Source organism: Rhinolophus sinicus, linkage group LG03, assembly GCF_036562045.2.
Source record: "Rhinolophus sinicus isolate RSC01 linkage group LG03, ASM3656204v1, whole genome shotgun sequence".
In the NCBI taxonomy this organism is placed as follows: Eukaryota; Metazoa; Chordata; class Mammalia; order Chiroptera; family Rhinolophidae; genus Rhinolophus; species Rhinolophus sinicus.
Genome location: NC_133753.1, coordinates 30,830,764 through 30,852,412, shown reverse-complemented (window position 1 = coordinate 30,852,412; position 21,649 = coordinate 30,830,764). Strand labels below are relative to the sequence as shown.

The 21,649-nt window shown below is 35.6% G+C and overlaps 1 protein-coding gene and 1 pseudogene across 4 annotated transcripts in view; both read left to right on the top strand.

Annotated features, from left to right (window-relative positions):
• Positions 1-21,649, top strand: part of FUT8 (fucosyltransferase 8) — a 211,179-nt gene that overhangs the window by 30,404 nt on the left and 159,126 nt on the right. For 3 of the 4 annotated variants that reach the window (XM_019733553.2, XM_074327355.1, XM_019733552.2), the window contains exon 2: positions 4,780-4,874. The gene's annotated coding sequence lies outside the window, so the exon portion shown is untranslated. Of the gene's footprint in view, positions 1-4,779; positions 4,875-17,497; positions 17,583-21,649 lie in introns of all 4 variants that reach the window. The other variant, XM_074327353.1, reaches the window with a different exon arrangement.
• On the top strand, positions 15,647-16,882 carry LOC109448342 (oligosaccharyltransferase complex subunit OSTC; annotated as a pseudogene).

Below are 21,649 nucleotides of genomic sequence, written 5' to 3'. Positions count from 1 at the left end.
GCAAATTAATATAGAGAATATGTAGTTGCATGTATTAATAATTTGAACCATAATGTTTGCCAAATTGGCTATTAAGCATTGTATTTATAGTTTTCTGCTCAAGTAGAAATAGACAAAAAGTAAAGATATGTTTTCTACAGTACACCAAATTAACTTGTAATACAGTTAGTCTTTGATTTACAAACCCTCTAAATTGAAATGCTCTTTAGAATAGAAATTGCCTGGGAAATGAGTGATCCCTGTGTAGAGGAATGCTTTCTCTTGTGTGATCAGATTTTTCAGCAAGCACTATTAATTAATCTTATCTTTGACCTCAGATTCTGCTGCTGAATACCTCTCTGCAATGTTGCCATGGGTGTCAGGGACATCTTTGCTCTCACTGACAAACAGAGAGGCACATGAATTCCTGAGATCACAATTTGGAACTCAGAATATTAATGCAACATCACCACCACCACCATCACACACAAACACACACACACGCGCGCGCGCATTTCCCTGTATTTATAAATGGTAGCTAGATATAATTGATGAATTACTATTTAAGTGTGGGCTGACCTGGGAGTAGAATTACCATTTTTAGCACTGGTTTCACATAAAATGAAAGTGCATTCCAAGTTCTGAATAGGTTTTGGAATAGCCTGTTCATTCATGGTGACCTGCTTATTTTTATGTATGAGGACTTCATTGCTTGTCAGGTGCCAAGCATGAAATGTTTGGTACATTTACTAGCTTGTAATCATCTGAGATTATATTTCCAAAGCTTCATGTTAAGCCATGTACTGCAGGTTCTTTTTAGTGTAATTGAGACTTAATGATAGTATTACTGGTATTTTGTTAATGAATGATTAAAAACAGTAACATTTTTAATCTGTGTAACTTGCTAGAGTAGGAAAAAACTATGGTTTGGAGTCAGATTTGAGGTCAGATTCTAGCCCCACCATTATTAACTCAATTTGTTTCCTCAACTTATATAAAATGGAGATGATAATTTCAGAGTAGTTATGCGATTTTACATGATTTAACAGCAGCCCATTCAAAGTGCTTAGTCAAGGTACTTGGTACACATTAAACACTCTGTAGCATACCATTAGATCCTTAATTCCTTGCAGTTAGTTCTTTAGCAACTTGACATACATAAAAAAGCATTTTACTGAACTACAGCATAGAATTATGTTTTAAAAGGCATAGTAGTAAATAGGTGTGATAACATATTTTTATATTTCTTTGGTTATGTTAATTAAGGATGGCTTAATTTTTCACATTTTTATGATGCTCGTAAAAAACATTTAAGTACTTATATGTTAATGAAAGCTCAGTAAAAACAGTGAATAAAATAATGTGCTGTTTATTCTCAAATTATTTTATATAGCATTGTTTGCTTTGGCAGAAAGTCTTTTATGGGGTTATTGGCTGAAGTTTTATTTTCTGTTATGAAACAGTAAACTTAAAAAAAAGAAATAATAAGCTTTTGAAATGCATATATACTTCTAAAATTCAAATGTAATATATCAATGGCCAATACTGACCTACAAGGCCATTGCAATGAAGGTGAGTTAGAAACCTTAGAATATAAATGAATTTGATTGTTTTTTTATGAACCTGATGATGTAAATATAAAAATGTAACTAATGTAATATGTTTATAAACTTAGCTTAGGTTAGTAAGCTAAGCACAATTAAACAACAAAATAAATAATGTTCCTGGCTTTGAACATTGAAAATGGTTTGTGAGAAAGTTTGTCTCAGTTAACGAATGTTTCATTGCAATACTGTTTGTCTAGGCAATAGTAAATATGAGGTGCCTAGAGAAAATTTGTTGATGGGTATTTGTCGTGAGCGCCTGGAAGGGCCACATTTCAGTCTCTTCCTGAAAATCAAGGGGACATTAACTCCTTGGCAGGGCCATACGTTCCTGCGTGGTACTCGTGAGGCGAGTGGGGAACAAAGTCCCGGCATACAGGTTCAGATAGAGTGAGTGACACAGCTTTATTTGGGAGCCAATGTCCCTCCAGAGGCCAGTGCCCTGGTAAACACCATAGGTTACACAAGAGAAAATAGAATTTAATACGGAACCAAGTCCCAGAGTCAGTTGAGATGGAGTAGGTCCCTGGTCTGGGAGAGACGACTGGGCCCCCGACCGGTCTGAGGCGAGCTGGTCTTGCAAGGAAGAGCTTCGGGAGTCCCACATCGCGGCTTGCACCGCTCGCAGGGTCTTAGCCGGAGCGCCCAGCCCGACTACTCATGGCACTGCTCTCTGACTCTGCTGTTAGCCTCTTTTCCTTGGACTTTTTACTTCTTAGGTGATAACCACAAGTTGTTTTGGTGAACGTGTTTACCACTCAGTTTTGTTTGCTCAGTTTCACACATAAACATGTTTATTTTCACTTCACTCTTATCAGTCTCACACATGTGCGACCATATTCCTGGCTTTCATCCCTACTAGTAAACAACTTGTTTTGCAAACCTCAATCCAACAACCTTGTTCATAGTATATTTTATATGCTCTATACAGTATTATATACTTAAAATGTGTAGCTTTGTGGATGGTAGAGTTAGGTTATTCACTCTTCCGCGACTTCTCTCTCCTTGTTTACCCTTCTCCTCATTCCCTTCTCATCCTGCTCTTTTCTTTCCCTGTCATTTCCTCCCCGTTTCCCCATTTTCCTTTCCTCCAATTGTCTCTACAGAGAATTTCAATTAAACCTATGAAACATTTCAAACATATTAAAAAGTACAGTAAATCGTATAGCAGATGTTATTCACCACTGAAATTAAACAAATGTTCTTTTTTGCAGTATTTAGTTTAGCTCTTATTTTTTTTAAAGGGCATGCAGAAGAACAGGGATTCTTGACTTTTGATCAACGAGTTGTTGTTTTGCCTGGCTTTATGGAATTTCACCCTGAGTGTATACAAATTAATATTAAGTCAAAGACTCAGGTGGACCCCTATGTAGATGTCTGGAGCTTTTTTCTCCATAATTTCTTCTTCTTTGGTACGTTGTCCAGTAATTCCTGTCACCTATGCCTTTTTTTTTTTTTTGAACTGAAGTTTATTGGGATGACAATTGTTAGCTACCTTTCTGAACTCCGATCTTTGTCTTTTCGAGTTAGTGAATCTGCTTTGAATCTCCCTGCCTGCAGTGGTGTCTAGAACATGTCTCTTGGCAGAAAGTAAAGGAGCACATAGGGCTTATCCATCTTGTTTTCTTTTCTCAGGGAACGCAGATCTACACTAATTGTTCAATATCTAGAAACTGTTGTTATGTGTTTTGTCTAGGTTTGTGGTTGTTTACTGTCTGAAGGTAAATGTGGTACCAGATACTCCATAATGACTAGAAGTATAAATCCCATACTACTGGATTATTGTGGAAAGGAGGGAAGTTGGTAAAGACTTCCAGGTGAAGTTACAGGAAGGAATCACAATGAGCCTTGGCTGATTTTGCATTTAATGGCCATTCAGGAATTGAATGTTAATTGGCCATGGGAGTAGTTGACTTGGTAGTGGTTTGTCCTTTTAACTAGATCTATTAGATGAGATAATGTACATAGTAAACTACTGTACAAATTTGCTTATTATTTGGTTTGGAGTAATTTATTGAATGTTCTTATAGACTGTTCTGTCTCATAGATTTTTTTGACTTTTGGAATTTAAAATGAAAATAGTTGGATTGTGGTGGAGGCGTTGGTGTTGGTGATGATGCTTCTATATTATTTCTATCAGCAAAAATTGGTTACTAGGCTTTGATGTCATTGGAGAAAGATGACTTCTCACAATTAATAATCTCAGTCTGATAATAACCTCATATTTTAACAATAGTAACGTAACTGGCAGAAAGACATTTCCATAGAATGTATTGTGTCTCTATATCATTCCTGGGTATTTGTACTCAGTGACTTGCATATATTAATACATACTCAGTGAACATTTGATATGTGACTTGCACATACTTACTCAGTGAACACTGATGTGTGAATCTTTATTAAGAGCATTTTACTTGTCAGTCAATCATAATGATTACTTTCTATGTGTCAAAAATGGTCCCAGATGATGGAGAGGCAGCAACAAAAGAAGTAGGAGATAGGGTCCCTAATCAGAAGACTAAATGAGATAGCACACATATAAGGCAGCAAAGGAGTCTAGCAAGGATTAATGGAGTACAGAATGATTATATCAGCTTTTATGGAGGAATGGAGGGATTGGATTTTGAGAAAGTTGACAGATATGCATTGATTGACAAAGAGGATAAGGGAGAAAAAAGTCCCTGTTCTAAAAAGAAGGAATAGTGTATTGCAGAGTGACAGCTGAGAATGACAGAATTGTTCTGTGGAAAGCAAGCAAATTAAATTGACTTGAATGGAAGTTTGTGTAGAAGATAGTCAGAAGTTAGGTTGTACAGCTAATTGGGGTGAGGGAGATAGGGAAGATTTTGAGTGTGAATGTGAAAAGACAGACATTTCAGATTGCCCTATAGGTTAAAAAGTAGACAAAATTGAAGAATTTTGTGTTCACAAAGCAAGTTTTATAGGTGCTGACTTATTTTAAGATGAACTCTGAAGCAAATTAAGACAGTTACTGTATTTGAGTGTAATTTGCAAAATGAAAACCCATTCCTTATTGGGATTTGAAAAGCACTGCTTGTAGTATAAGTGAATTTACAAACATTTTACATGTCACGACTGGCTCCATAAGGGAAGAAAAAAGGGATTTTAAAAATGTATAATAATACTAACTGAAATTGAGTAGGGCTGAGTTTCATGGATTTTTCTTTTATTGCAGGTTGCTGCTTTTGCTAAGAGAGCACCCATGAGTCTGATGTTTTCATTCAAGATAAAGTGCTCTACTGCCTTTTTCATTAACTGAACACAACTCAGGTTAGTACATTTTGTGGACAGCACTTACCAGTTCCAATTATATGTTAATATTTTGAGAAATGAATAATTTTGTGTTTGAAGCTACATACGTATGTACTAGTGAAGTAGAAAGGCCAAGTCAGTCTAAACTCTATTAAATTGTGTATTAATTAACATTTTCTGATGACCTACTAGGTACAATATGCAATGCATAAGATGAAAAGTGTTTTACTTCCTGTTTAATAGTTTTGTACTTTAAAATCACAGGCTGGATCAAACAAATTATGGCTGAATATGGTACATTGTACTTTTGGCATTGTGATCTGGCATATCTGGTGCTGAAAATATCTTAAAATTTTAAAGACAGTAGCTGACTTTTTAAGGTTTCATTCCTGACCAGATTTCAGTCATACATTAACATTTTTATTTATTTGTTTTTAGTGTTCAGTCTATGAGTTTTGGTAAATGTATATTCATCACCATAATCTTCTAAATTCACTCATGTTGCCTCTTTGTAGTCAACCTCTCCCTCTACCTCAAAGCCTAGCAGTCACTGATGTGTTTTTTGTCCCTATAGTTTACCTTTTACAATGTCATTTAAATGGAATCATTTAGTATGTAGCTTTGAAAATCTGGCTTCTTTGACTTAGCGTAATGCATTTTGATTCATCCATGTTGTACATACCAGTAGTTTTTTTTTTTTTTTTTTTTCCATTGCTCAGTAGTGTTCTGTAGGATACACTACAGTTGGTTTATCCATTCATCAGCTGATGGACATTGGGGAGTTTCTAGTTTTTGGTGATTTTTGCAATCATGCTTATTTTTCTGTTTTTATTGTGATAAAATACACATAACATAAAATTTACCATAAAAGGTTTTGATTTCTCATCTGTCGAATGAACATAGGGATATTTATCCTGAGGCTTGTAATGAGGATTAAATATAATAAATTACATAAAAGTATGTAGCAGTAGAGTTAGGCATTTCATAAACGTTTGTCTTTGTTTTTATTATTTTTTTGAAATGACCAATGGAAAATACTTTTCTGTTGTCTAGTTCCCTAGTGAGTCTATGTGGACACAGAAGTAGTATCAAGAGTTACCTTGGATCCCATCAAGAAAATAAAAATGAAGCAAATTCCTGCTGTGTTGACCTCCTGGAACTTTTCACAGTTTGAAAGAGAATTAATCAGGCCATTGTCAGCATAAGACTATATTAGAAAATGATGTGCATGAAAAACTCTGAAGGAGAGTTTTAACTTGGGGAAGGGTGGTAGAATTTTTTACAGGGCCTCAGCAGGACGGGTCAGACATAGTTTAGCTAGTTTGGGGAATAGTTGGTCAAGGATGGCTGTCAGAGAATTGACCTTGTAGATTAGCAGCCATTGGGCAATTTGGATTTTATCAAGAGGATTGGGAAGAAGCAGCTGTGGGGAGCAAGGACATGAGAAGGCCAATATAAAATTCTCAGGTTTTTAGTGTCTTCACAGTAGCTTTTTCTGTTATTGGCTCTTGCAGTCTTCTCCCAACCACCTCCCCAACCTTCCTCCAAAGTAGAAAGGCCTTTTATCTTGGTCATGATTTTAGAATGCTTCTAGCTGTTGATCTCAGGAGGCAATATCTTTATGAAACTTCAAAGAACAAGGAATTACATATTTCGTAGTACTGGAAAATTCTCCCAGTTTTTGCTCCCTGCCTTTTTTGTACTGTGTTTTGGATCCTGTTATGTAGGTGCTCTGCAGTAGAGGAAACAATAATGTATGATAATGAAAAGCTTCAAAGTAGACATATGGCTGGAAGGGAGATTTGAGTAGGATTTTGCAGCAGCTATTTTAGTTGATGACACATCTTCAACTTAAATTGCAATTGACTTTTTAAATTTTGCCTTATCCTTCTGTGGTGATCATAGAAGTCAAATGAGATCATTTTTGATAGCTGGTTTGCAAACTTTTGTATGTGCAGCCAACCTTTCAAAGCCTACCTGTGCTTTTCAGAGAGCTCAATTTGTGACCGAGCTTAGCTGTTCCCTTTTATCTTTTTAATGCATTACTGGTTTATAGCAGATGATGCTTAACACTCTTTATTCTTGAGTTTGGTGAATTGCTGTCTGTGGTTCATGTGATTTCTTTTCCTTTATGAGGTACTTTTTGTCTACTAGTGGATCCAGTCTTTTGTAAATAGAAGCCATGCTTTGAAATTAAATGATCCTTGTCCTCTCTGAATATGTAACTCCTCTTATTATCTGCTAGTTTCCCTCTTTCTTTGTGGCTCCCTGTGTTCCTCTTGTAATGCTTGCTTAGCTTTTAATTTAAATACAATTAGTTAGTGTACATGGAAAACATTGGTCTATGCAGACATTAGGAAAATATGAATATTTGACCACCATGTTTAGGATTATTGGGCCATTTCTTCCCAACTTTTCAGAATATAGAAAAAGAGGTGGGTTTTTTTTCTTTTCTAATCAAGCTCACCATAGGCCTTGTACTTTTCAAATAAGCTTGAATGGAAAAAAGATACATGAAAAATAGTATATCTGCTATTTCTACTGTATATACTTATAGCTACGGAAAATATATTTGATTTACTGTGAGGCTCTCAGGGTAAATGGGTCAGATGTAATCAATATTTTAGTATTGTCATGTATTATTAAGTAATTTTCTCTAAACTATGAGAAAGTTATGTTTTTTTGTTCCGCAAAATATCACAACAATTTCAGTAATACGGCTTTCTCTTTCTGATATTCAGAAGTCAGAGAACAGATTTACCTACAACTAAAGACTAAGTCACTGGCGAGAACCTATTCTTTGTAATATGAGTGTATTACTTTGCTCCTTAAACCTCGTTCACCTCCACTTGTAGCATTTGGTAATATGAAGCAAATGTTACTACCCTAGCTTTCTTTAATTTTCTGGGCAGTATCTTTTTAGTCTCAATATCTTTAAATCTTGGGAACTATGAAAGGCTTATTTATTCTTTTTCATGTCTTTTTCAAGAAAGTAGTATCTTTATGTATTCTTGACGTTTTTGTAGCAATCCCTGCTACCCACAGATAGAAATAAAAACATGCAATGTAAAATCTCTGCTGTTTTAGGACATTTTAAAAAATGAACAAATCAGTTATTTTAAAAGTTCCTTTGATAATTGATTTTTTTCACCTTTTTTCCAGCTTTATTGAGGTTAATTTACAAGTAAAATTGTGAGATACTTAAAGTGTACATCATGGTGACTTGATATATGTATACATTGTGAAAGGACTCCTACCATCTAGATAATTAACATATTCATCACCTTACCTATTTATCTTTTTTTGTGTGTGTGAGAGCATTTAAGTTCTCTCTAAGCCAGGGGTGTCCAAACTTTTTTCAACGTTTTCCACCAAGGGCCATATGCGATAAAATACACAAACAGCCAGGCCACTCGCTCGAGGTGAAGTACGTATTGCGTCACCTGGTTTATTTAAGTAAACTAAATATATTTTTGGAATTTGCTGCAGGCCAATATAAAATGGATTGCGGGCCGCAGTTGGCCCGTGGGCCGCAGTTTGGACACCCCTGCTCTAAGCAAATCTTAAATACGTAATATAGTGTTATCAACTATAGTACGTGTTTCTCATTTGATACTCAGATTTTATTCATGTGAAGCTGAGAAAGTTTGCTCCCTTTAACCAACCTTTTCCTGTGTCCCCCACCACCCAGTCCCTGACCACCACTTTTCTACTTTCTGTTTCTATGGGTTTGACTTTTTAATTTTTTAATTTTTTTTTTTAGATTCTACATGTGAGTAATACCATGTAGTATTTGTCTTTCTGTCTGGCTTATTTCACTTAGTATAATGCCCTCAAGGTCCATCCATGTTGTTGCAAATGGCAGGATTTTCATCTTTTCTTATGTCTATATAATGTTTCATTCTCTCTCTCATCACATCTTCTTTGTCCATTCATCTGTTGATGGACACTTAGATTGTTTCCATATCTTGGCTATTGTGAACAATGCTGCAATGAACATGAAAGTGTAGATTTCTCTTTTTCCATATTTTGTTTTTAGTGTATATAAACACAACTGATTTTTGTGTAATGATTTTGTACTATGTGACTTTAGTGATTTTGTTGATTAGTTCTAACAGTTTATTTTTGTGGAGTCTTTAGGATTTTCTACATATACTATGTCGTCTGCAAATAGTAATAGTTTTACTTTTTTTTCCTTCTTATTTTGATGCCTTTCATTTCTTTTTTCTTGCCTAATTGCCCTGGCTAGGACTTCCAGTGCTGTGTTGAATAAAAATGGCGAGAATGGGCATCCTTGTCTTCTTATTCCTGATGTTAGAGGAAAAGCTTTCAGCTTTTGCCTGTTTAGTATGGTGTTAGCTGTGGCTTGTCATATATGGCTTTTATTATGTTGAGGTACATTCCCTTTAAACCCACTCTGTTGAGAGTTTTTCTTTTATCATGAATGTATGTTGAATTTCGTCAAATGGTTTCTGCATCTGTTGAGATGATCATATGATTTTTATCCTTTATTTTGTATGTGGTGTATCACATTGATTTACATATGTTGAACCATCCCTGCATCCCTAGAATAAATCCCATTTGATCATGGTGTGTGACCTTTTTAATGTATTGTTGAATAATGTTTGCTAATATTTTGTTGAGGATTTTTGCATCTATGTTTGTCGGGGATATTGGTCTTTAGTTTTCTTTTAGTGTCCTTATTTGGTTTTGGTAACAGGGTAATGCTGGACTCATAAAATGAATTTGGAAATGTTCCAGCCTCTTCCATTTTTTGGAAGAGTTTGAGAAGGATTGGTATCAGTTCTTTAAATGTTTGGTAGAATCCACTGGTGAAGCCGTCTGGTCCTAGACTTTTCTTTGTTGGGAGGTTTTGATTGCTTATTTAATCGCTTTATTAGGAGTAATCAATCTTTTGAATTTTTTATTTCTTCGTGATTTAGTCTTGTTAGGTTGCATTGTTTTTTTTAGGAATTTGTCCATGTCCATTTCTTCTAGGTTGTTCAATTTTTCGTGTATAATTGTTCATAGTAGTCTCTTAGATTACTTTGTATTTGTGTGGTATCAGTTGTGTAGTATCTTCTCTTTCATTTGTAATTTTATTTGAGTCCTCTTTTTTTAGGGGGGTCTAGATAAAAGAGATTGCGTGATTTGCTTATCTTTTCAAAAAATCAACTTTTAGCTTCATTTAGTTTTTCTATTGTCTTTTTATTTTGTATTTTGTTTATTTCCGCTCTGATCTTTGGGCTTTTTGTTGTTGTTGTTTTGTTCTACTAACTTTGGGCTGTGTTTTTTTTTTTTTTTTTTTTTCATTGAGGTATAAAGTTAGATTATTTATTTGAGCTCCTTTTTCTTAATGTGGGCATTGATTGCTACAAACTTCCCTTTTAGAACTACTTTCACACATCCTAAGTTTTGGTACATTTTCTTTTGTTTTTCATTTGTGTAAATACATTTTTTAATTTTTATTTTGATTTCTTCCTTGACTTATTGATTGTTCAGAAGCATGTTCTTGACTCTCCACATATTTGTGAATTTTCCTGTATTCTCTTAATTAACTTCTAATTTCATACCATTGTGGTGAGAAAGGATGCTTGATATGATTTCAGCTTTCTTAAATTTTATAAGATTTGTTTTGTGACCTGTTTGTTATATGATCTATTCTGGATACTGTTCCACATGTGCTTGAGGAGAATGTATTCTGCTGTAGATGTTTTTCAGGGAAAGGCTGGGATCTGGGTGTTTCTGTATGGTCCTTCTGCACTGAGCCCTGGGGGTTAGCCACTTAAGAACTGTTTCTTTGATTGCTGTGGTCTTGTGGGATCTGCAAAAGCAAGCCTCACTTGCTACCAGAACCAGGCGGCAATCAAGGGGTGCATCCCCTGGCTGGCAGTAGCCTCTTTCAGAGAAACACTGGGGGATAGACATTTCTGTCTGTTACCTCTGAGCTGAGCCCTGGGGGTATAGGCATAGCAGTTCTTCTTTGTTTGCTATAGTCTTGTGGGTCTCTTAGATGCAAGTCCCATAGGCTTTTAGAGCTAGGTGTTTTAGAGGGCACATTTCTTGGATGGAAGTTTTAAAAGTTGGGGCACTAGATGTTGGGTCCAAACCCTTCTGTTTAGGGAGAAGCTAGTAGTTGTGAATTCCCTCTCAGATCTGTGTTGCTGTGCTGGGCGTGGGGTTTATGGCGAGAGTGTGTTTTAGCTTTTCCTTCCTGTTTGATGTAGGTGTTTTTCTTGTTCACCCCAGGTGTAGTTGTCGCTCAGCCAGTTTCTGGATTTCTTTCAGAGGGACTTGTTTCATGTTTAGCTGTAATTCAGTGTGTCTGTGAGAGGAAGTGAGTTCAGGAGCTTGTAAGCTGCTATTTTGGACCAGAATCAGATCTGTGATTTTTAAGTTATTGTCCCTTTTAATGAATAATTATTCAGGGAATTAACTGAGATGCCTATCATGACACAAAATGTGATATAAAATAACACAAAAGTGAGTCTTAAAAATGTGTATACCTTCATTTGTGTTGGTGCATGATGTACATTTTTTTATAGTAAATACATTATTTGGGACTATATTTGGAATGATATCAAAAGGATTCTATGTCTTGTTTATTGGTATCAGACATATATATAATTGGGGTCACAGACTTGTCTCATAGTTACATAAAATAGATGGCAAGGTAAGGGTGAAGAAACGTAAAATGCGAGCTTCTGCAAAAATACCAGAGGAAAAAAATGCAGTGTTCTTTCTAATGTACTTTTTTAATGTTAAAAAAAATTAAGAACTCCCAAAACCCAAGAAAGTTGAGAATGCTTCTCGCATTTATATAAGAATTCTTACCTATTAGTTGCAGAGCAAAAACAATAGAATATTAATTAACTATATAGTAAAAAATAGCTTTTAACTATGAAGAAGCCCTCCTATCAAATTCTTCAGTTTATTAAAACCACTTTTGGTTATTATTTTTTTAAAATCCATTTTTGTATTCCAAAAATAGGTTCAGAACAGCTGTAATTACAGCTGCAGATTTAGTCAAAATAGTGGTTTTTAAAAGACTTCTCACTCCTCTTTTGCATCTCTTTTCCTCACCCCAAGTAACCCAAATTTAGTTGTAAAAGTTTTGGTAAGCTCAGGATTCCCAAAACTGGAGTGCCATATGTTTTAACTGTATGCAGATGTGATGATTATATGTGACTCTTTATTAAAGTTCCCAATCACTTTTAGTTCTCCTATTATGTGTACAGTTAAATGATTTTTGTCAGCTTGTTTCTGCATTGAATTTTATAGATGTATGTTTAGTGATTTTTATCAAGGCCCAGGCATCTGCTAAAACTAATTAGAGGAATAATAGATTTTCAATCTAAATTTGAGCTCATATTAGCATTATTACAAGTTGACTGGAAATATCTGCAAAACTTTACATCTGTTTTAAAAAGAAAACATTTCGTTAAATTTTACTCTAATAAGAAATTGCCTTTAACTTTGTCTAAAAACAAATTTGGTAAATCTTAATATTTGGAGCAAGTTCTATTATAATAAATCAGAAATTAAATATACATTCCATGTTAGTGCTTCCTTCACTCTCCTTTCCTGTAGCTTTATGATCCAGGGATATGGATGTCCTCCTAAGGTTTGGTTTTCAGTTCATCAGTCAGGGATTGGATATAAAGGTTATGGATGATTGTCGCTAAGAGCCAGGTTTGGGGCCAATCTCCCTTCCCAATTAATGACCATCTCTTTTGCAGATGCTAGTTATGCTGGATATCAGTCAGGGGCTATCATAACATAACTTGGATTCTAACCAGAATTTTATGGTGTTATCTTCTCAGAATTTGGTTCAGAATTGTAGTGATTTGCTGTTCAGTCACACAAAAAGAAATCGAGAGTCTCTGCAATTTAACAATTTAACACTGTCAGGTAGGAAAGCAAACGAAACCAGCCTGTGTGGGCACAGCACCGTGTTCAAAGTGATACGGGTACAAGGATGTATGGTTCTTACCTTCAAGTTACAGTGGGTAGAAAAGGTGCAAATATGTACATTAAAGTAATAAATCAACTTTCAGAGGGTAAATAAATTTGGATTTAAATCCCCAGACTCAAGAATTCTTTAGATCTTAAAGAAATTCAGAAGATCTAGACCAACTTTCTTATTATTACATACAAGGAAACTCATTTCAGAGAAGTTGAGTGAATTATTATTATTATTTTTTAAAGATTTTATTGGGGAAGGGGAACAGGACTTTATTGGGGAACAGTGTGTACTTCCAGGCCTTTTTTCCAAGTCAAGTTGTTATCCCTTCAATCTGAGTTGTGGAGGGTTCCATTTAGCTTTAAGTTGTTGTCCTTTAACAGTCTTAGTTGTGGAAGGTGCAGCTCAGCTCCAGGTCCAGTTGCCATTGTTAGTTGCAGGGGGCGCAGCCCACCATCCCTTGTCGGAGTCGAACTGGCAACCTTGTGGTTGAGAGCCCGTGCTCCAACCAAGTGAGTGATCCGGGAGCTCAGCGGCAGCTCAGCTCAGCTCAAGGTGCCCTGTTCAATCTTAGTTGCAGGGGGCAGAGCCCACCATCCCTTGCGGGACTCGAGGAATTGAATTGGCAACCTTGTGGTTGAGAGCCCACTGGCCCATGTGGGAATCGAACCGGCAGCCTTCAGAGTTAGGAGCATGGAGCTCTAACCACCTGAGCCACCGGGCCAGCCCTGAGTGAATTATTTTAAGTCATTGATTAAATAGGAGATTTATAGGACATTCTAAATATGAACTTAGGAGTGACAGACAATAGGTAGCAAGTTAACTTTGCTTTATAATCTTGGATGTCAGGTAATGTTGATTGATTGATCATTATATGCACTTATAGAGAAAGTGCTGGTTCTTTTCTCATGAGTTTAGTGGGACTATCAGCAGAAAGTGGACTTATATAGTAGGTTATTTTTAGAGAGGGTAAAATCAAACAAAAGCCTTTTCAGAGAATACTGGTTAATTCAAATGAGTGGTAAAACACGTTCATTAAGACAGAATAAGGAAACTATGTTAACAAAATTTCATAACTTTTAAAACATAGATTGGCCCGTAGGTCTGAGGGAAGATAGGTAAAATTTCTGATGGAGTATAATTTTGATGATGAAGGTGTAACTAATTATGTGAAAATAAAGGAAGAAACTTAACAGAAAGAAACCTTTTGGAAAGAAAATAAAACTTTGAGATTTTAATAAGATAGGAAAAAATGAAATGTGACAAGCAATTTAATTTTATTTAAGGACAGCCATACATTTATCTCATCATCAGAACTTGTCACTGTCGTGCATCTTCTCCCTTCCTCACTGATTCTGAGAAAGCCTCTAGTGTGATATGGAGCAGTACAGTGTTCTGGCATTGGCAGCTATGGCCAGCGTGGTTTCTAGGACTCAAAGTGTGCCCATTAAGACACACAAAAGTGAATAATTTTGAATTAGTTACTAAGACTTCTGAGCTTCAATTACCTCACAAAAAAATGCCTCTCATATGACTATAGGATTTTTGGGACAATCAAATGAAATCACATGAAAGTGTTTTAAAAACTGAAAACTTCACAAAGGTAAATAATTTATTTTTTATAACTATGGATTCAATCCAGTATGACAAATATTTGAGTATCCAGTATGTCAGAATGAGGGTTGTAGACTTTTGTATTCAGGAATATATAGTCCTTGACTTTAGGATACTTTCTGTCCAGTTTGGAGAAGAAGGAAACAAAATATGTAGTGCAAATATCTATAATAATATGACAATATGAAAGGGATAATGAGAGGTTCAGCTGACCTAGATTTTGGCTTAAATTAAACCTACCCACCTGAATCTAAGTCCATGAGATGCCAGAAGTCACAAAGTGAGCATTTTGACCTTTTCATATGTGTTTTCTGCTTTTTGAGTTTTTAGGTAAGAATGGACAGATTTTTTTTCTCCCAAAAGGGCTTATTATTATTATTTTTATTAAAGTGTAGTGGGCATAAAATACTATATTAGTTTCAGGTGTGAATAGAGACAGACTTTTAACTTGGGTTGCCGTGTAGTGAAAGTCTTGGGCTTTCCAATAGCTGTACATAGGAGCTTGTTGACTTTTTAGGTGTATAGTAACGAGTCAGTAGCTGAGTCAAATGCCACAAAGAATGTACAATTTTTAGACTTGATGAATATTGTCAATGGGATAGGTCCCAGATTTTAAGATCTGAGTTAGCTGCCTTGACAATGGCATAGAGAATTAAAGGGTGACTTTAAGAATATTTACTCCAATCCCCTTGAAGATACCTTTTACAGGATCCTAGAATTAGCTTGACTATTTCTCATAGTCAGGAATCTTTCTATTGTGTGATACAGTAAACTTTCTTATGGGCCCTTGTGTTTGGAGTTTTTTGTTTTTGTCAGCCCCAAATGACCCTCCCCTCCATCTGTTTTCTATTTTCTTTATGTTTTATTGAATATGCTACAGGCTTGACTGAGGAAAGAACTTGTTGATAGAGCATCCAGGAATACAAAGAGGAGAATGATAGGCTCAGGAAGCAGGATCTGAAAGGAAATAATGACAATAATAACAGCTAATGCTTATTAGCACCGAAGTCCCAGATGCTGTTCTAAATGCTTTTCTTCTGTTAGCTCACAACAACCTATAGTATTGATATTTTAATATAAATATTATTTAAATAAAACATTAATATTAAATGACAACTTAATAGTATTTACCTTTGTTACAGACTTGGGGAACTGAGCTATAGTGCTTTGCACTTTGGGAGGCAGGTTTCCTGCTAAGGTTATTTAATTCTAGAGACCAAATCTTTACCACTACCACATATTGCTTCTTCGTGATAGCCTGGAGGCCCCTTTGGGAAAAATTCTCTGCTTTCCTTTCTCTGAGTGTGATAGCCATTAGAGATATAAGATGAATATGTAAGGCCAGTAACTTGTGTGGGGTGGCGGAGGTGGGAGATGTGAAGTATTATAGAATATATTTGACAGTTTAGGATTGAATGAAGGTATCAGAAAGGAGAGAAACTGAATATAATTTACTTTGCAAATTGGGGGAAAGGGAGATTTGATTAGACTATTGTAATGACTGGATTTTATGATGCTATAAGCATGAACGTTTGATATATGCATAGTAAGAGCTTATGCTCACTAGTATATAGCCTGGCACTGTCCAATGGAAATATAATACGAGTATATGTAGTTATATATTTTCTGCCACATTAAATAAGGTACAAAGAACAGGTGAAATTAGTTTTTTTTTTGAAATTAGTTTTAATAATATATTTTATTTAACCTAATATATATAAAAATATTATTTCAACAACTAAATAATATAAAAATATCAATGAAATACTCTACATTCTTTTATTTCTAATAAGTCTTTGAAAGCGGTGTGTATTTTATAGTTACACCATTTCTCAGTTCAAACTAGCTGTATTTCACATGCTCAATGACCACTTTTGGCTACTGACTACCCTGCTGGATAGTACACGTCTATACCATTAGAAAATAAAAGATTGAGTGTTTTCCGATGGCTTGTGGGGCTCCAGTCCGAGAACTGCCCTTGCCACCACCAACATGGAGACTTTGTACCAAGTTCCATTCTTGGTGCTTGAATGCCCCAACCTGAAGCTGAAGAAGCTGCCCTGGGTGAACATGCCCTTGGTCATGACGGTGTATGCTCTGGTGGTGGTGTCTTCCTTCCTCATCACTGGAGGAATAATTTATGATGTCATTGTTGAACCTCCAAGTGTTGTTGGCTCTATCACTGATGAATGTGGGCAACAAATAGAGACCAGTAGCTTTCTTGGCCTACAGAGTACATGGTCAATATATTATGGAAGGACTTGCATCCAGCTTCCTATTTACAATGGGAGGTTTAGGTTTCATAATCCTAGAACGATCCAATGCACCGCACATTCCAAAACTCAGTAGATTTCTTCTTCCATTCACTGGATTTGTCTGTGTGCTATTGAGGTTTTTCATGGCTAGAGTATTCATGAGAATGAAACTGCCAAGCTATCTGATGGGTTAGCCTACCTTTTGAGAAGAAATCCGTGGATACTGGATTTGCCCCTGTTCATGAAGTTTTAAAAACTGTACCAATCCTCTGATATGAAATGTGAAATATGGAAAAGGATGAAAAGCAGCAGAAAAGCATCTAGTAGAAATGATGGGAAACATAACATAGAGTGTCTTCTTTGTATCAAAGAGACAAGCTTATCACAGTATTTTTTTCCTGCTGACTTATACTGACGTACCAACAATGTTAAATAGCATTTTCTTATTCCATTTCTACAACTATAATTTTGAATAGAGTGATTATTTTTTACAACCCCCTTAACATTTTTTGGAGATGACATTTCTGACTTTCAGAAATTAATGTGACAGGAAGCCAGATCCCATAAGCTGAGAAGTCTGGACAGCCGATCAGTTTTACCCATGGTACTTTGCCTTTAAACAGAATGTGTGACAGTACATTAGTTCAAATATGTATGTAAGACAGTTTCCTGAACAAGAAGGTGAATGAAAAGATCAGGAATACAGAATTTTATAATTTAAAAAATAGAAGATCGATGCTGTTGCTATGTTCATTAACAATTTCTGATTGAATTACAATGGATGGCTTGTTCTCTCTCCCTCAGTACAGCAGTGAAGGGCAGTCTGGGGCTGAAGGGCATCATCATTCAGTTGTGTGCAGAGAATCTTCAGGAGGAGAACATATTTTATACTTGGTGAGAAGCGGTGGGGAGAGATTTACCCAATGTTTAGGCTTCCTGCTGTTTGTGGTGCTGCTGTTTGGATGTTATTTAGCTGGAGGGATGGTGCTTTTTCTGTAGACAGAGCTCTGGAGAAGCACACAGTTACTTTTGAAACATGGTGTTTGTTGGTTCAGGGATTCTGTGTCTCTGTCTGGAACATTTCATGTCACTGATTTACTTTTTGTGGGATTTAATATATTTAAGGTTACATTCCTTGGGTAAGAATTTCGAAAATCTGCTTTTACCTCAAAAAAACAAAACAAAACCCAAAACAAAACAAAACCCAGCTAATAAACTTACCACATAAAAAATAATAAATCTTTCTTAACTATAAAAGTATAATATGTATTCTTTGTAACAATTTAGGTAATGGAGAGACCTTCTTTTACGTGTTTAACAAACAGATCTCCAGCGGAAGGAAGTGTTTTCATGTTCTCACTTTGGTTTCCTCCTGTAGTGCTGGGTTTCTGGGGCAGCAGCACTCCAGTGCATCAGCCTCTCTGGTTTGTGTGGGGCAGGTAGTGAAGATTTTATTTCCTTTATGGAGAGGGTGAACAAATGTGTTCTTCCTGGCTGTGTTATATTTTTCTGTTGTTTGTATTATATTACAAAGAGTCTAATTTTAATGCATTTGGTTAAAAATCTTTTTATAGAGTTATCTGTAAAATTGTAAGATTTATAAAACTATTAATAAATAACAGCTGTAGGACTTGTATTAACTTGTTGAGAGGTACCAGGTTAAACTAAAAGTTCTGCTGTGTACACTTTAACGGCATAAAGTACACATTTATCATCAGTAATTTTCATTTTCTGAGTTTGTAGTTTTAGTGATATGCTGATGTTATCAGTATATGAATATGATCTTTTTGCCAGGATCAATTGTGTTTTATTTGTTGTGAATGTAGTTTTGTTTTAAATGGGGGTAAAGGAGGTTTGTGGAGACCAGTGCTTACCATTTTGGAGATGGGTGGTGAGAATAGGCAAGCTAGAAATATACTTGGAAGAAAACAATAGCCACTTGGGAGGAACTTCAGGTGAGGTTAAAAAGATGTTTCGAGAAAAGTTACAAAGTGTTTTTAAAAATAAATGACTTATACGTAAAACTTAGTCATTCAAAACGTAGTCAGATTTTACAGAATTTGGATACAAAACGTCATGTTAGAGAACTTTGGATTTCATATTTATTATGTTCATATTTTATGTGGATAAATATGGAAGTCTCTTAGTTGTTTTGGTTTGACACCCCTGTGGCTTCTTAGACTCTTAACTAAGGATCACAGTCCTTAGATGTGGAGAGTCGCAAAACTGAGTTTGTAATGTCTTTGAGTTAAACAGCTAACACTGAATGACTTTACACTAGATTCCATTAACCTGTTTGTTCATATTTTGTGCTGGAAGGTTAATAGTCGTGTTCACCCATGTCATGGAGTTATTATTAATTTTTAATGCTAGAGTACTGTGAAAATAAATACTCTTTAAATATTAAGTATTATATTTATTAGAACATTCCTTAATACAAAGGAGTTCTTTCATTAACCCATACTTAATTTTGGTTATTATAATTACTGGTCCTTAACTACCCATCATACGAGGTCTGATAATTAAGTTCGCAAACTCATCCCAGAAAAAGTGCTACATAACTCAGTGCTGAGTATCACTATGGTCACCTTCGAAGTACTCCCCTTGGGAAGCTATGCACCGACGCCAGCGCCTAGTCCACCCTTCAAAGCAATTTTGGAACTCTTTTTCTGGAATGGCCATCAGAGCTGTCGTTGTATTACGCTTGATGTCCTGAATGTCATCAAAATGTCTTCCTTTCAATATTTCCTTTATCTGTAGGAAAAGAAAGAAGTCATTGGGGGCCAGATCAGGTGAGTAGGGAGGGTGTTCCAATACAGTTATTTGTTTACTGGGTAAAAACTCCCTGTGAGCTTGTGCATTGTCATGATGCAAGAGCCATGAATTGTTGGTGAAAAGTTCAGGTCATCTAACTTTTTCATGCAGCCTTTTCAGCACTTCCAAATAGTAAACTTGGTGAACTTGTTTGTCCAGTTAGTACAAATAACATAATGAATAATCCCTCTGATGTCAAAAAAGGTTAGCAACATCGTTGTAACAAGTTCGCGAACTTAATTGTCAGACCTCATAGTGTCCTATGCCTGTATTTCTTTAATTCTTACTCATATAGAACATTTGTGAGAGTGTGCCTAAGATGTGATTGACCTGCAGATGACTCAGGAAAGTTCTTGTAAAAAGGGTGGTTATGACTGTGGAATGGTTTCTATCTGCTGTCGTTGCCCTCTGCTTCAGGAAGTTAGCCTAGTTTAGAGTCAAGAGTTCAGGTTTTGGAGTTACATGGTGATCTTGAATCCTGTTTCTCTCTGCTGCTTAACTCTCCCTGGGCAAGTTACTAAACCTTAGTTTTCTCACCCGCAACTTGGAAATAATAGCAACCTCTTCTTAGGGTCAATAGGACCCACAGATAATAATATCTCTGTTATTAGGAATAATTGCATCTTATTGCTTGTTTTCTTTAATAAAGATTTATAGTTTTTTTAGAGCAGTTTTATGCTCACAGCAAAATTGAGAGGAAGGTACAGAGAATTCCCATGTAACCCCTGCCTCCTTCATTATCATCATTCCCCATCAGAGTGGTACATTTGTTATGATTGTTGACACAATGTAATCACCCAAAGTCCACTGTTTACTTTAAGGTTCACTCTGTGTCTTGTACATTCTGTGGGTTTGGACAAATGTATAATGACGTGTATCCATCATTATAATAGCGAGTATTTTCACTGTTCTAAAAATCCTCCTCTGTGCCTATTCATCCTCCCCTCTACGCCCCACCTCCCAGCCCTGGACAACTCCTGATCTTTTGGTTTTTTCCAGAGTTTTGCCTTTTCTGGAATGTCTTGTAGTTGGAATCATTGTAAGTATGTAGCCTTCTCAGATTGGCTGCTTTGACTTTAAGGTTCTTCCATGTCTTTTCATGGCCTGATAGCTCATTCCTTTTTAGCACTGAATACTATTCCACTGTCTGGATGTATCACAATTTACTTACTCATTCACCTACTGAAGGACATTTTGGTTACTTCCAAGTTCTGGCAATTACGAATAAACACCCAGGTGCAGGTTTTTGTGTGGACATTAGTTTTCAACTAACAGATACTTCTTCCATTGAGTATTTATTTATTTTAGTCCGACACTGTGTTATGTACTTTACATGTAGTATATCATTTAATTCTTATGTATATTATAGATTATGTAAAGTCCACAGCCCATTGAAATATATGTTCAGTAACCGGTTGCTATTATTTTTTTTCTGTGTTAGTTTCAAGGATGTGTAGTTTAATCAGAAGTTGAGGCTGTTAAGATGAGAGATAGGACTTCTCATTCGGATCAGACTGAAAGGATTTATTGGAAAGGTGACAGTGCTTTGAAGGGAAGTATATATTATAAAAAGTATATATATATAAAGTGTAAAGGATAGTCTTCATGGTAATCACTTAGGAAGCTTGTTAAAATGTAGAGTTTTGGGTTCATCCTCAGGAACTGAGACTTTATGAATCAGAATCTCTGGTCATGGACCCCAGATTCTGTAATTTTGCTAGAAGTTTGAGAATCATCTTTTTAATTCTTCCTGATGATTAAGAAATAATTCTAGTGATTTTCAAAGTTATTTTTCTCTATATCATAAGCTTTCTGTTTAATTGGTATAAGGGGTGGTAATTTTTTTCCATTTAAATTTTTGCACAGGATATATGTAATATGAATTTTCTATGTATTGAAGGTAGTAGGGGTAGTGGTATTTATTCAGCTGCTATTTAGTAAATATCATTTATTTGAGGTATACTTTTATTTTTTCAGAAATACATCATATTTTATTTTAGTATTAATATAGTCTTTTTGAATAGGGTAAGAAAGGAAGGCAGATTGAGAAGAAACTATTACGAAGCTAGGCGGACAGGCGCAGAGAGTGGTTTTCTGGTGCTAAGTAGAAGAAAAAACACAAATAATTTACATAACTAATATGAATA